Source organism: Aethalodelphis obliquidens, unplaced genomic scaffold, assembly GCF_003676395.1.
Source record: "Aethalodelphis obliquidens isolate GAN/ISIS:26980383/991018 unplaced genomic scaffold, ASM367639v1 scaffold50, whole genome shotgun sequence".
Classification (NCBI taxonomy): domain Eukaryota; kingdom Metazoa; phylum Chordata; class Mammalia; order Artiodactyla; family Delphinidae; genus Aethalodelphis; species Aethalodelphis obliquidens.
In genome coordinates, this window is record NW_020837994.1 from 14,529,892 (window position 1) to 14,545,442 (window position 15,551).

General features: G+C 42.4%; 1 protein-coding gene and 1 long non-coding RNA gene across 3 annotated transcripts in view; one reads left to right on the top strand and one right to left on the bottom strand.

The window, feature by feature from the left end:
- Nucleotides 1–6,132, top strand: part of LOC113607869 (uncharacterized) — a 44,436-nt gene extending 38,304 nt beyond the window's left edge. Inside the window, exon 4 of the long non-coding RNA XR_003428126.1 lies at nucleotides 5,547–6,132. This is a non-coding gene — a long non-coding RNA (uncharacterized LOC113607869). The remainder of the gene's footprint in view (nucleotides 1–5,546) is intronic.
- Nucleotides 1–15,551, bottom strand: part of GRM5 (glutamate metabotropic receptor 5) — a 559,718-nt gene that overhangs the window by 43,047 nt on the left and 501,120 nt on the right. The window lies entirely within an intron of this gene.

Here is a 15,551-nt window from a genome sequence, read left to right on the forward strand (position 1 = left end):
TTAGCACTTTCACAAGTGATGATGAAATCATTATTTAATTTCTTGGTCAAAATAATACTTTCCTCTGATGACTTCTGTCTCTTAGATGTTGTAATTATCCAGGATGTCAAATACATTTAATTCTAAAAATTTGACTTAAATATTTGCGTAAAGCTTAAGAAATGTCTGGTGAATTTTAACTGTATCTAATCACTTTTAAAAGAAACCTTCACCATCTCAAGCAGTTTTAAATTGGCAACTTTAGAAATAGTCTTCATTTGAAGAAAGGGAATAAAAAGAAATCATAAAAAATAAATCATAACTGAGAAAAATGAAACCATATATTCAATCTGAATCTGCCTTTACGAGACATATCCCATTCCTGGAGCAGTTTAGTTCAAGTCAGTGCTGTCTGCCTTATGCAGACGTTTTAGCCAAGAAACTGAAATGTCCTTCTCATGTTTTCTTGTTCTGATGACCAAGCCAGATTGGCTTTGGGCCGTAACTGGATTATAACTCAGTGGGGTGTGGCAGACAGTGGCTCTAAGACTCACAGAAAGAGAAAGCAGTAAGGGAAGCGGTTAACAAAAGAAAATGGGGCAACGAATAATCATTTCGTTTGTCGAGGAAGTTAAACAGGAAGATATCCAGCCTAAATCAAATTACAGTGATGATGACACTTTCTCAAGTCTTTCTCAGTCCTGACCTTTTGTTGATTCCTACATACAAACTCTTTACTACCCTTTCAAATACAGTCTTAGTGCTTATAATTTCTGACAGTGAAGGCCGTGGACTGCTTGGATTAGGATTCAAGGTCCAGATCCTTTCCAGGGATCTGTCCTCGGGCAGTTGGCTTTACCGCGCTGTCTCTCAATTCCCTCATTTATAACATGACGCTGCTAATGTTACCTACTTCACAGGGTTGTCTTAAGGATTCAGTGAATGTTTATGAGGCGCTGATAATAGTGCCTGAAACATTGTAAATGTTCAATAAAAGTAAGCTGTCGTCAGCAGCATCATCCCTGGGGTTATCCTTTTCCTACACCCTGTATTTCCCCTTCTCTTTTTTAGGTTCTGCCTGTTTAAACTTTTGGCGGGAGTGCCTACAAGCTTGATTTTAAATCCAGAAGCAGTGACTGCCTGACCCCATCCTCGGTGTCCTTTCTCATCCCCCTCCCACCAGCAGACCCCAGCCCCACCTCACTTGCACTGAGCCCCAGATATAACATGCTGCAGAATCTAACTCATTAATTTTCACTGAAGTGAAAGGCTACCTGCCCCGTTATCATGCTTTGTTCCTCTCCAGAAATGATGTGACTAAGCATGTGACAGGGAAGACTGGCTTCTGCTTCCGAAGGTCAAGCTTTAGAGAAAGCCTTAAGTTTTAGTGCGTTTTAAGGCTAAAGTTCTTAACTGCAACAGTTGAGTTCAAACCCTCGGTTAGCCACTCACCACTTTGGGCAAGTGTCTTCATCTCTCTAATCCTCATCAGTATAAGGGGCACAATGACAGTTTTGAACAGGGTTGTTGGAAGAAAGGAATTGGCTTAAATAAATAGCACTCATGGACACTTGGTGTATCCTCAGTAAATGGAAGATCTTGATAGTAGTCAGTTTGATTCCTGAAGACTGAACACTGGGAACATGACCTATTGGATTTGAAAGGCATTTCTGGTGGCAAAAGTGAGTGGTGGGAGAATATGTAGGCAAGGCTCCTCTATGATGTATGAGAATAAGATGTATGTTATAAAAATCTAGCATCCACACTCTAGGGAATAATACTGCTTTTTCTCAGCTTTTATATGCCATACCATTTTTATAGGAGTGCAAATGTGAGCTCAACAACCTTGAGAAAACCAGCAAGTTTGTATTAGGAGTCTTATTCAGTTGGTACAGCTGGGAATCAGTGCATCTACTGTTAGCGCTGCTTCTGCAGAAGTTTGCCTCCGGCTGCGTGCATCAAGTTCTGTACAGGCCCACAGTGGCAGTCCTCTCTCACTGCTGCACAAGCTGAGGGCATCTAGAACCGAAACGCTGTCTATCTACCACCGGAGATGCCTAGAGACCCCCGCCTGCCACCTGGTGGCAGGAGAGGGACCTAGTCCGCTGACTGCTGGGGGGTGGGGACGAGGGTTGTGGGACAAGGAAAGGAGGAAAGAAGGGGAGAGTCTGGGCCTTCACTAGCATCACTGAGGATGGTTAGAAATGCCCTGGAGTTGAAAGGCTGTCTGGTCCTTTCAGCCCACAGGTCGCTCTCTGTCTCAGCCCACAGGTCGCTCTCTGTCTGGCACCGTTCTCCCCAGAGAAGCAGTCACAATGCAGTATCTGCACAGTGACTACAATTAAATGAAAGCCTCTGGAAATATCCAAGGGGAAATTAGATAACCTGTGCTTTGATGCAGGGATTTGGAGTTTGCAAGTGAAAGAGACAGGCAAGACATCAGAAGTCTGCATCTGCTGAGCTCCCATTCGGCACATTAACATTCTGCTGATGTGTCTTTGCAAGTTCTTCACTGAAGTCAGTTTGCTCAGTTTTTCTCAAGTATCATCAGATATTTCCAACATCCTTTAGATTAAAACAAGTCCTAAAATTAGACTCCTGTTGTGAGTGGAGGTTGAAATCGAATTTTTTCTTATATTTTCATTAGTTAACTATCGAAAGAGAACAGTGCTTGCTAGTCCATTTGGACCGGAGCATTTGGTTCTCGTTGTGCTGTGATGGCAGCCACTAGCTCTGTGCCTGGAGGAGAAAAGCCTCCTTTTGCCCTGGACCATTCTTCAGCGATTGGCCTCACACTTGGCTGTACCCAGTGGCTGGATGGCCCCTGAGGGACGTGTCCGCAGTTCACTTTGAACTCAGGTTCTCTCTCATTTCCCTCAGATGCTCCTTCCTCCCCACCCCCGTCCCCCAACTCCCACAATGTCCCAACGTGTCTGTCTGAGTCAGAACACGCTCTCCGGTGTGCCAGACTCTCGCCAGTGAGTCAAGTGGGCCCTGCTTCCCTCAGTTTCTGACCAGGACTCTGGTAGGATCCAGAGTGAAGTGGACAGGACAGAACCTAGGGAGAAGTTGAGATGGATGGTGTAGCACAGTGGGGCCCTTTTATACTTTGAGGAGCGAAAGTAGGGCCTCGGTAGGGCTTGATCTCCTTTTTCTCTCCTGTGCGACCACAATGACAGTTTCCTGAGTTCCTGCTCGGATGCAGCCTCGGGATGAATAAAGAAATGTTCTTGCCTCAGTGATCTCTGGTGGAGTGCGTGCGTGCGTGCGTGCGTGCGTGCGTGCGTGTGTGTGTATGTGAGTGAGAGAGAGAGAGAGAGAGTGAGTCACATTTGACCAGAGTAAAACCTCTGAGAATGTCATGGAACCTCACAGGAGTTTTGTGTGGAGAAAGCCAAAGTCTCCTCTCTTTCTGCCTGAGGCAAGATATCTTTTTGGGAGTGCTGTGGTCAGTATTTGTTCTCCAGATCTTACCGAGGGTGTTTGTTTTCCATTGCTCCTGTAATGAGTGACCACAAACTCAGTGACTTAAAACAATACAAATTTATCATTTCACAGTTCTGTAGATCAGGAGTCCAACATGGCTTTCCCTGGGCTAAGATCATGGTGTTAGCAGGGCCTCATACCTTCTGAAGCTCTAGGGGACAGTCCATTTCCTTGCCTTTTCTAACTCCCAGCGGCTGCCTGGACCTCTAGACCCTCCCTCTATCTTCTAAGTCAGCAGAACAGCATCCTCAGATCTCTCTGACTGATATCCCTGCCTCCTTCTTATAAGGGCCCTTGTGATTCCGCTGGGCCGACTTAAATAATCCAGGATAATCTCTTCTCAAGATCCCTAACATAGGCACATCCTCAAAGTCCCTTTGTCATGGAAGGGAACATCCTCATAGGTTCCAGCAAGTGGGATGTTACCATGCTGGGGAGTCATTATTCTGCGCACCACAGAGGACATCCATGCTGATACTGTACCACTCCATTACCTCCTTTGTTCTATCCATGCCGTCTAAGACTAAAGAAAGTGTCTTTGCTTGGTTGCTCTTGCTTTTGTTCTTATGGCAATTTTATGTGAGGACCACATTCTGAAATTCTGGCCAATTCATATCCCAAGGCCTTTTCACATCTCCTGTGAGTTAACCACGCCCTCTCATTTGGCACTGATGCAGTTGTGTATTTGGACCTGAGTGCAGAGGAATGGTGGCTGATCTGATTGGATGTTGGCTTCAGGGAGGCAGATGTGTATGCCCCACAGCCAAAAGGGAAGAGGGTGGAAGAACATTTTAGAGTCATCTCCGACACTAGATGCGCAGAGAGTGGAAAGTATGCTTAATAATCCAACCAACAGCAAGCCTCCTGTAATAGCAGTGTTATTATCTTATCCCTAGGTAAGATAATGGGCAGGCCATGCCCTAGAGTTTAATGAGCCCACGGAGCCGAAGTCCTAATATGGGGCAAACAGGAAGGAGGGACCATCAGCCACTTGATATATCCCCTTTAGAGCTTATCAGTCATGCTGTTATGGAAAAAACACGGTGTTTAGACTCAGAGGACCTTGGGTTTGAATCCCACCTGTTTCCCTTAACAGCTGTGCAGTCTTGGACAGATCAGTTAACCTCTCTGTTCTTCAGTTGTCTCACTTTTGAAGCAGAGAAGAAGAAGAATATCTAATTCACATGGTTGTTGTGAGCTTAGAATATGGAAATTTGCGGTTCTCAAAGTGTGAGGCCTGTGTCGGCAGCACATACATCAATATGAATATTACCTGTCACAGGTAGTTGGGACCTGCTTAACAAATGTGGGTTGTAATTTTCCTTATCCTCCCTGAGAGCCTCATTAGGTTTACCACGCTTTGTTTTCAGTTATTGTTTGTTTCGCGGAAGAGCAAGGTCAGTGACAGATCTGTTTGTTTACCAAGTCATGGTCTCTCTTTTCCTCTCCAACTAAAAAAGCCACATGAATAACAAATTAGAGAAAACAGTGTTATTCGTTTGCATTTTTGGCTGTGCCATTTTAGCTCAACAGAGAGAGTCATGGTTCTCTGGCAGCTCCCACCATGCTGGGTATCCGTTGTGTTGCCTCAGAGCCAGGTGGGGCAGCAAGCTTGTGCACGTGAGGGATGGTGTGATTCTTTCCATCTATTCCTTTTTTTTTTTTTTGGTTAAACATAAGTGAACAACGTGAGCACACACTTGCCTCACCAAAGAGAGCTTCGTGTTACATTCTGTATAAATATTACCACAGTGATTCGCCATCTCCTTTCTATACATCAGGTAAAATGGAGCCGTATATTCTAGGTCAAGTTAAAAGTCAAAAAGTTTTTTCGTGAAGAAATATAAATGCACTACCAAAACCACGAGGGGAATGAGAAAAATGGCTAAACCACAAATCACCTTTCAACTCTGAGGAAAGCCTACCCTGTAGAAAACGAGTTTAAGGGGAACTTCTTAACCCACCACCTAAGAATATGATGGAAATTTGGAAGGCAAGTGGCCCCAGGATAGAGCAGTGATTTACTAGTAATTTACTAGTAATTCAGGCCAGATTTCCAAGGTCAAATATTTCTATTTCAGTAATTTTCCTGAAGAATGACGTTATAGAACCTCCTCATATTATGCCCCCGGAGCTGTGTAGGGGGTCAGCAGGAGCTGAGATGACCCCATGATTACGGATCACAGCTCATGAACCTGCACTGTGGGACATACTCTGTGTTCTACTCATGGTGACCCTGTGAGCATAAGGCAGAGCGTGCTGTGTATTATTGTCCTCACCGGCCAGAGGCTCTGAGAGTTACGTGCTTTGTCTAAGACCCCAGCTTGGACGGGGCACAGCCAGGACTGGAATCCACGTCCTTGCCGACCGCGCTCACTTCCCCATACCGCGCTACTTCTGCTGACTTGGAACGTAATCGGCGCTGACAGGCTACCTTGTTCTATGATGTCACCTCGACTGGTCTGTCTGTGTACCAAAAAAAAAGGTCACCTTTGGGGTCATTTCCCTGGGTGTAAAATCAGAATCAAAATATGAATATTTTATGCGGCAGAAGTACATTCACAGTGACCTTATTTATGAACAACAACTATAAAATGAGATACATGGTTGAGAAAATGAATCTGCAGGAAGGCAATATTAGAGTGAAAAAAAGCTATGAAAACCTGTGGACGTGGGTTTGAATCTGAAACTTACTACTCATTAAATATGCACTAAATTAAAGTGGCTTAACCTCTACACGTCTCACTTATTATTGTTTCTTACCTGTGGATGTGGGTAACGCTTTTTATTATACAATATTGTGTGGTGATCCAATGAGATGATGTATATCAGAGTACCTGGCACAGTCTCTGTAACAAGGTAGTTGCACAATAAGTGTTTACTACATAAAGGATGGAGCAGGTCACTAATAATTGTTATTGTTAAAAGCGCAGATGAATCTGTTCTCTAGCAGGGAGAAAGGGTTGAGGACACCTAAGTTTTGCTTGGGGATGGGCGGGGAGGCATCAAGTTGCTGTTGGGCGGTGGCTGTGAGTGTGAGGAAATTAGACATCTAAAGTGGGTGTTAAACAAAGAGGTTACTGAAAGGGAATCGAGAGAGCGGGAGGGAGTCAGCAGACAGTCCTCAGGCTAAACCTCTTTCCTATCAGCCTCTCCAGCCCATTTCCTGTCGTCTGTTGACCCACATTTTACACACTCTAATTCCCTGCACACAGCAGTTGGATCATACCTCTGGGCTGTCATTCATATTCTTCCCCAGAACTGTGTACCCCTCGGTTTTCATGTCGTTCACTTATCTTCCAGCCTTTGGGATTCAACCCTGGTGTCATCCTTCCAGGAAGCCTTCCTGAAACTTCCGGATTGGACAGAGGGCCCTTTTTAGTGACCTCTGCCTCCTCTGTGCATTCTTTCCTTTATTACTTCATACACTATAAAAATTAATGATTTGTGTATGGGTCGGTCTTCCCCACTCTTCTGTGAGCTGCTCCTAAGGGCAGGGTTTTTGTCTTATTTATCTTTATATTCCTAGAATTCAGCAGTGCTCCCAGTGTAAAGGGATTACTTTAGAACCTCTGGTTGGAATTAAACTGGACTGGACCAAGGTGGGAAGCATCAGAATTCCTTGCCTATTTCATGAGGTTGTATATGAGATTGGACAGGAAGAAGAACAAAGGAGGGGGGGAGGGGGGTGGGAGGAGAAGAATTATTATTATACAGGAAAGTAGTGTAAATCTTTATAATTCCCAGTTATAATAAGTAGTAAAAGTGGGTCAGTCAGATTTTTTTTTTCCCCCTTACAAGCAACATCTATACAGATACTTAAATATCGCCACTCAAAGAAAAGATTTCAGGCAGCCCGTAAAGTTCAAGTTTTATCTCAGAGGCTTCTGTGTACGTTATTCATATACAGCATAAAAATAAGTCATATCAGGCTCAGCTGAAGGTAAGACCATGCCGAGAAAGTACAGTACAGTAAAGAACCAGGGAGACGTTTTCAGGGAAACTCCTTGGAGGAGAGTCGGTCTCCACACTCATTCAATCTCAGTTTTTCTCAGTTCAGGCCACAATGTATAAGAACTGGAATGGGGAACATCCGTTTAATGGTTACTGGCTCGGGCTCTGAAACCAGCCTGCCTTTCTTCTAATCCTGTGTCTTTTACTTACTCTGTATGGACTCGAGCAAGTAAATGCTCCACTGCTTGCCTCAGTTTCCTCATCTATAAAATGAGGATTAAAAGAGTTAATACTTGTAAGAGGTTTAAGCAGTGCCTGGCCCATAGCAAATGCTCAGTAAATATAATTATTCACTGTCTTTAGTCCTTCTTTGTTCATTGTCAAATGCGAGGGTATCAATTGCTCACACGTCATTATTTGTATATCTATCCATCTGTCCATGCATTAATTTAACAAGTATTTTTGAGTGCTGACTATGTGTCTGGTACTGTGTTGGGTGCCAATGGCACAGAAAATGAGTAAGACATGGCCCTGTGCCTAGTAAATTCACGGTATTGTGTGTGTGTGTGTGTACACACGTGCGCTTATGTGCGTGGGTAAGGGAGACTTACAGTTAAGCAGGTAATTTTAACAAACTTGGTAAGTGCTCTACACGGAGAAGCACATGCTCATTAGGTCCCATGAAGAGAGGGACCTAATGCAGTTCCAGCTGGTCAGGACAAGCTTTCCAGTAGAAGTGATATTGAAGATGGGTAGGAGTTGGCCAAGTGAGAGTTGCAGGTGAGTGGGGCAGGTATATTTTATACCAAAGTAGCCACCTTGATAGAGGCCTGAAAGCAAGAAAATTGTGAGTGGGTCAGTATGGAAAGTCAAGCAGGGAGTGACTAGATGCAAGTCTGGCCAGGAAAGGAGTTGTTATACCACCAGGGGCCTTTCCTGCCAGGTAATGAGAGTTTGGCTGTATCCTGTGTTAGCCAGTAGAGAAGCCCTGAGGACATCTTAGCAGAGATGAAAATGTTTAGATAGTTTCTATCATTTGAACTGGGTCCCTTGGAAAGTTTTGCTAATTCCCAGCATGTAGAATTTACTGCTGCTACTTTTAGGCCCCGCTGTTTCCCTGTAGACTCCTATCACGGCCCTGTAGCCCTTCATTGAACTTACCTGTTTTTAATTCTGTCTCAGGAGACCGAAAGCACCTCAAAGACTATGTTTTATTTATCTCTGTATCCACAGAACCTATAACAGTGCTTGGCACAGAGCAGGCTCTTCACGGAGGCTTGATTCAAAAACAGGGTTTGATTTTAGGAAAATGTATTTCTTCTTATATGTCTAGAGCAAAGCGTTATCAGCTGAAATCTAGGCATTCAAGTCAGTGAACTGAGTGGTCTTTTTCACGGGGGCAGTGTGGTCCCTAAGAGCTGATGCCCACCAGATTCCTAATCCATCCACGAGCACTGCTGTGTGTCCGCACTGTGCTCGGCATTGAGGGAGATGTTTTTTAAATTGAAGTATAGTTGATTTACAATATCGTGTTAGTTTCAGGTGTACAGCACAGCGATCCAGTTATGTGTGTGTGTGTGTGTGTGTGTGTGTTCCTTTTCATATCCTTTTCCCTTATAGGTTATTATGAAATATTGAGTAGAGTTCCCTGTGCTATACAGTAGGTCCTTGTTGGTTATCTGTTTTATATATAGTCGTGTGTATATGTTAATCCAAATACTTTTAAGATCTCATTAGATAGTTGTGAAACTACTGCATACATACACAGAACAACCCTCACATCCCCAGGATGTGTCTGGGAATGCTCAGTTCTCAGTAAATATTTGTGAATAAATAATCATGGAAGAAGGTGTGAGGAATGTCTGCTAAATGTTCTGAGTCCAGTTGAGGGAAAATCTGTGAGATGGTTTAATCTCGTAGGGCTTCATTGAGGAACCTGGGCCTTGGAAGAGAAGAAAGATCTGGAGAGAGAGAAGAAAGAGGCAGAGGATTCTAAAGAGGGAGAAATAGCATGAACATCACTTCATAGAGACTAATCACCACTTAATGAAACCTAAGCAACTGGAAATCATGAAAGCTCTGATAATAGTTGGGTATATTGGAATTCACATAAGAGAGCCAATTCCAGGCAAATTGTAATTTGGACAGTGTACGTGAAAGGACTAGCAGTTGCTTTAGCAAATAGCCTAAGTGGGCCTTCACGACAATGTTAATTAAAGCCAAGTTAATTAGTTAATTAAAACAAAAGTAGCAAATGATAGTTTCTAAAATTACGGTGGAGACAATGCTAATGTTTCTGCCACCTGACTAGAAACCCTGGGGAGGGTTTTACCTTCTGATAAAATTTATAATTTAGGGCTATAGGCCTCTGTCATTAATTTAGCCATGAAAGGTCCACTGCTGGGCTTCCCTGGTGGCGCAGTGGGTGAGAGTCCGCCTGCCGCTGCAGGGGACACAGGTTCGTGCCCCGGTCTGGGAAGATCCCACATGCCGCGGAGCTGCTGGGCCCGTGAGCCATGGCTGCTGAGCCTGCGCATCCGGAGCCTGTGCTCCGCAACGGGAGAGGCCACAACAGTGAGAGGCCCACATACCGCAAAAAAAAAAAAAAAAAAAAAGGTCCACTGCTTCTCAGAACCTCAGCTCCATGACCCTGGAAACTCTGAATGTTGTAGAGCCAGAACTTTAGACTCATCAAATTCAATGCTTTATTTAGGTCAGAACTGGTTTTGTGTTCATTTGTCAATTTGCAGCTGAAGTGAAGGCCCTAAACGGAAGCATGGCTATCTGCCTGACGGTGATTTGACGCTGCACGATGTCGTGCTGGAAGATTAGTGTCTAAAACCAAAATGTGAATCACAGGGACCTCTATACATTGATGGCATAAATAGTATGTTTCTCTATATAAAAATCTATAGTGACTCACTCCCTCTTAAATAAAAATCTCCCCTTGCTATTTCAGTGAATTGAGTGACTGACTCCGGGCACTTTTCTTTTTTGTGCTCTAGGGTGAGCCTATTTAACTTCTCAGAAAACTGCTCAGACCTGTTCGAATTAGCTCTATTCTTCCCTTAGGTGCTCAGAGAACAGAAGTGATTCTCTCTCCAAGATCGGAGGTGGAACTGGCTCTTTCTAGCCCCCTTCTCACTGAAGATATGAACTATTCTTCAGGCCCCCAGAAACCTTTCTTCTCTTTTGGCTATGATGATGGTTTCCAAAGAGAATCACCCTTGTAGTATCAATTCTCCAGCAGGTTAAGGGAGTTACTTGAAAAAGTAGTGTTGTGTTCAGTAAGCTTAGGGGAAGATGGAAAAGGATTAACCAATCACATGAGTGATTGGTTTATACACTGCAAGACTTTTCAGTTTTTATCTCCAATAAAAGAATAGTCAGAGTCTCTTCAAGCTTGTTTGACCAAATACACTTTTTTTCAAGGAGCAATTTTGTCAGACTCGCTTTCCAAAGAAAACATTCTGGGAGATGCTCCACTCCGATGCCAAAAAGCTAAGGCCTGAGTTAAAAACTGCTGCATAACTTAACTAGTCATGAGACCATGGACAGGTGTTCTAACCATACTGGACCACAGACCCCTCATTTGAAAAATGGGAATGATTATTGCTTCTACTTTCAGTATTTTGTGACCACTAGACAATTCTGTTAATATTACTACTGCCACTAATGCTACTAGGTACTTCGCTTTCCATGGTAGACACTATTCACTGGTGTATCCAACAAGCACTTGACAGCTTCCTTTCAGTCTCCATTTCAGAAGATGTAAAAGCTAAATGCATGCTTTCCAATACTCTCTTGCAGCTAGGGGTAGCTATATTGAGACAGTTTGGGCCAATAAGACATAAAGGCAAATTCGTAGGGGACTCTGAGAAGATTATTGTTTTCCCTCATAAAGGGGTACAATGCATGGAGCTCTTGTGCATTCATCAGTAAAAGGCCTAGAGAATAGCAGAGATGTTGGCTCTGGCATCACTGAGCCCTGGAGGAACGCCAGGAGCAGACTATCTGCATATTTCTTGTAACACGAGGAAAATGAAAGGCAAACAAGTCATGTAAATCTCTGAAAAGCAGGTTGACTTGCAGCTGAACACACTTCTAAAGATTTACCTACCATTTATTGAGTGCTTTCTATGTGCTGATAGAAAGCATTTAATACATATCAATTCACTTACTCCTTACAACAGGGGTTATTATGTACCATTTCACAGGTGAGGAAACAGACTGAAGCACCTTGTTCAAATTCACGCAGAGTGTGCACTAACTTTTGGAAATATAGTTACTATAACCTCAGAAGTTATTATTATCTTTTTCACTCTAAATTAGGCAATTAGTGTCCTCCCTAAAATGGAGCCCTCACCGTTTGCCACGAGACGTGGAAGGGACATATATAAGCCTTTTCGGAAACAGGACCCAAACCCAATCTGGATTTATAGCAGCCTACTTCACCATACACCAGATGGAAGCAGAACCAGGCTAGGCTGAGAGAGCAGCTGCTTCTCCCCAAAGACCTACATCCGAAGATCTAGGTTACATATTTAATGTCACTCTAGATCCCAACAGATAGGCTTATTGGCATATTACAGAATTCAAGCCTGAGAAGCACAACTAATGAAAGTAATTTAGACTAAAATGTGAAAATCTTAGGAGCACTCAAGTTCACTTGTTCCCCATTAATTAAGCCCCAGTGTGAAAGGCAATGTGATACCTACTGGCCTTTATAAAACTATGAACTAAAAGGTGAGATAAATCCATACATAAGCAGTTATATCTACAATGTTCTGAACATCTTGATTTTGGATCACAGAGAAGGAATACCTAGTTTGAGAGCTCATGGGAGGTATAGAGGAATTTTAGTTTGGATCTAACTATTTCTTAGAATTATAGCTTCAAAGCAGGGAGCAGCTATGGGATGTATGTGATGCAAGGGTATTATAGCTTTCTCGAGCCTTTCTTCTTCTCTATATCAGAAGCAGGTCCCAGCGTGAATATCCTGGTTAATGGCAAAAAGAAGTCTCTGTATAATCAGAGGATAGCCTGTCTCAGCCATAATCATATAGACAGACCAGCATTTGCCAAGCCCTCATACAGAAAAGCCAACAATTGCCAAAGGTGCCTCTGTACCTTCTTTCATATTCTAATACCCAGATGTGCTGACTACAGAATCCAATCATTAAGAACTACATGACCCTAGAGACATGGATGGGTCTAGAGACTGTCATACAGAGTGAAGTAAGTCAGAAAGAGAAAAACAAATATCGTATATTAACTCATGTATGTGGAACCTAGAAAAATGGTACAGTTGAACTGGTTTGCAGGGCAGAAATAGAGACACAGATGTAGAGAACAAACGTATGGACACCAAGGGGGGAAAGTGGCGGTGGGGTGTGTGTGATGAATTGGGAGATTGGGATTGACATGTATACACTGATATGTATAAAATAGATAACTAATAAGAACCTGCTGTATTAAAAAAAAATAAAAATAAAGCCCTCTGTTTAAGAACTTCCAAAAAAACCCCCAAAAAACAAACAAACAAAAAAACAACTACATGACCCTGTAGGGAAAACAAGTTAAAATAGGACCCCAAATCCTAAGAATTCCTGTATCTATTGGCATTACCCGTGAATTTTGTTGCTTATGCTGCCCTTTTATTTACTAAATTAGAAATGAAGTAGTTGAAAATAGTAATCTAATGTTATTAGAGGAATGTTAGAATTATAGCAAAACATGAGATCAGTGGGTGGGAATCTTGAGCAGAAACTGATGACCACAGGAGTGCAGGGGATATTTGTAATACAGATCACAGCAGGCTTTGTTTATGGTTTCCTTTGCTGTGCAAAAGCTTGTAAGTTTAATTAGGTCCCATGTGTTTATTTTTGTTTTTATTTTCATTACTCTAGGTGGTGGATTGAAAAAGATCTTGCTGTGATTTATGTCAAAGAGTGTTCTGCCTATATTTTCCTCTAAGAGTTTTATAGTGTCCAGTCTTACATTTAGGTCTCTAATCCATTTTGAGTTTATTTTTGTGTATGGTGTTAGGGAGTGTTCTAATTTCATTCTTTTACATGTAGCTGTTCAGTTTTCCCATCACAACTTACTGAAGAGACTGTCTTTCTCCATTGTATATTCTTGCCTCCTTTGTCATAGATTAGGTGGCGATAGGTGTGTGGGTTTATCTCTAGACTTTCTATACGGTTCAATTGATCTCTATTTCTGATTTTGTGCCAGTGCCATACTGTCTTGATTACTGTAGCTTTGTAGCATAGTCTGAAGTCAGGGAGCCTGATTCCTCCAGCTCTACTTTCTCAAGATTGCTTTTGCTATTCGGGGTCTTTTGTGTTGCCATACAAAAGACAACCCTCAGAATCAGAAAAAATATTTGCAGACGAAGCAACTGACAAGGGATTAATCTCCCAGATATACAAACAGCTCATGCAGCTCAATATCATAAAAACAAACAACCCAATCAAAAAATGGGCAGAAAACCTAAGTACACACTTCACCAAAGAAGACGTACGTATGGCCGACAAACACATGAAAAGATGCTCAACTAACTAACTATTCAACGTCACTAACTATTAGAGAAATGCAAATCACAACTACAATGAGGTATCACCTCACACCGGTCAGAATGGCCATTATCAAAAGATCTACAAACAATAAATGCTGGGGAGGGTGTGGAGAAGAGGGAACCCTCCTACACTGTTGGTGGGAATGTAAATTGTTACAGCCACAGTGGAGAACAGTATGGAGGTTCCTTAAAAAACTAAAAATAGAGCTACCATATGACCCAGCAATCCCACTCCTAGGCATATACCCTGAGAAAACCATAATTTGAAAGGATTCATGCATGCATGCTGATGTTCATTGCAGCACTATTTATGATAGCTAAGAACATGGAAGCAACCTCAATGTCCATCAGCAGAGGAATGGATAAAGTAGATGTGGTACATATATATACAAGGGAATATTACTCAGCCATAAAAAGGAACAAAATAGTGCCATTTGCAGAGACGAAGGTGGACCTAGAGATTGTCATACAGAGTGACGTAAGTCAGAAAGAGAAAAACAAATATCGTGTAATATCGCTTATATGTGGAATCTAGAAAAAATGGTGAACTTATTTGCAAAGCAGAAATAGAGTTACAGATGTAGAGAACAAATTTATGGTTACCAAGGGGGAAAGGGGAGGTGGGATGAATTGGGAGATTGGGACTGACATATATACACTACTATGTATAAAAGAAATAACTAATGAGAACCAACTGTATAGCACAGGGAACTCTACTCAGTGCTCTGTGGTGACCTAAATGGGAAGGAAATGTAAAAAAGAGTGGATATATGTATACGTATAACTGATTCACTTTGCTGTACAGCAGAAAATAACACAACATTGTAAAGCAACTATACTCCACTAAAAATTAATTAAAACAAAAACAACTGATCATTGTAGGCTTAATCTTATGAAAGTTAGTAGAACCACTAGGGGGAAGTAGTGTGCACACTTGAAGACAAGCAAAAAGTAGCTACCACATTACTACATTCTCCAGTCCATTCATTCAACAGACATACCGATGAATGATTATTGAGTGTCTTCTGTGTGTCAAGCACCCTTCTCAGTACTTCTAGGCCCTGGAGGCACAGTGATGAACAAGGTAGACAAGGCCTCCACTCCCAAGCTTATCCTGCTTAGATTGGGACAAAGGGTATGTTCTACAGTCTGGCTAGAAGCTAGACAATGTAAAAATGGAGATGCTCTAGAAAGCCCAGGCTATACAATCAATGTATGTATAGGTTTGTTCTGCCTTATATGATGCTCTCTTTGTTATGAAGATCCTCCTCATTGCACACCTGACACAGAGACCTTCAGGTATGGACAAAGACTGACAGCTGTTAACTTAGTTAATAATAACAGCAAACACTTAAGAAGTACTTATTGTGTGGCATACGCTTACATGTATTTACTTATTTAGTCTTACAACCACTGTATGTAATATGTATTTCATTAACTCCATTCATCAGAGGAGGAAATGGAGGCGTAGAGACGTTAAGTGATTTGCCTGTGGTTATACAGCTAGTAAGTGATGCTGCCCAGCTAACTGGGATGTTTAATCCCAGTGCTG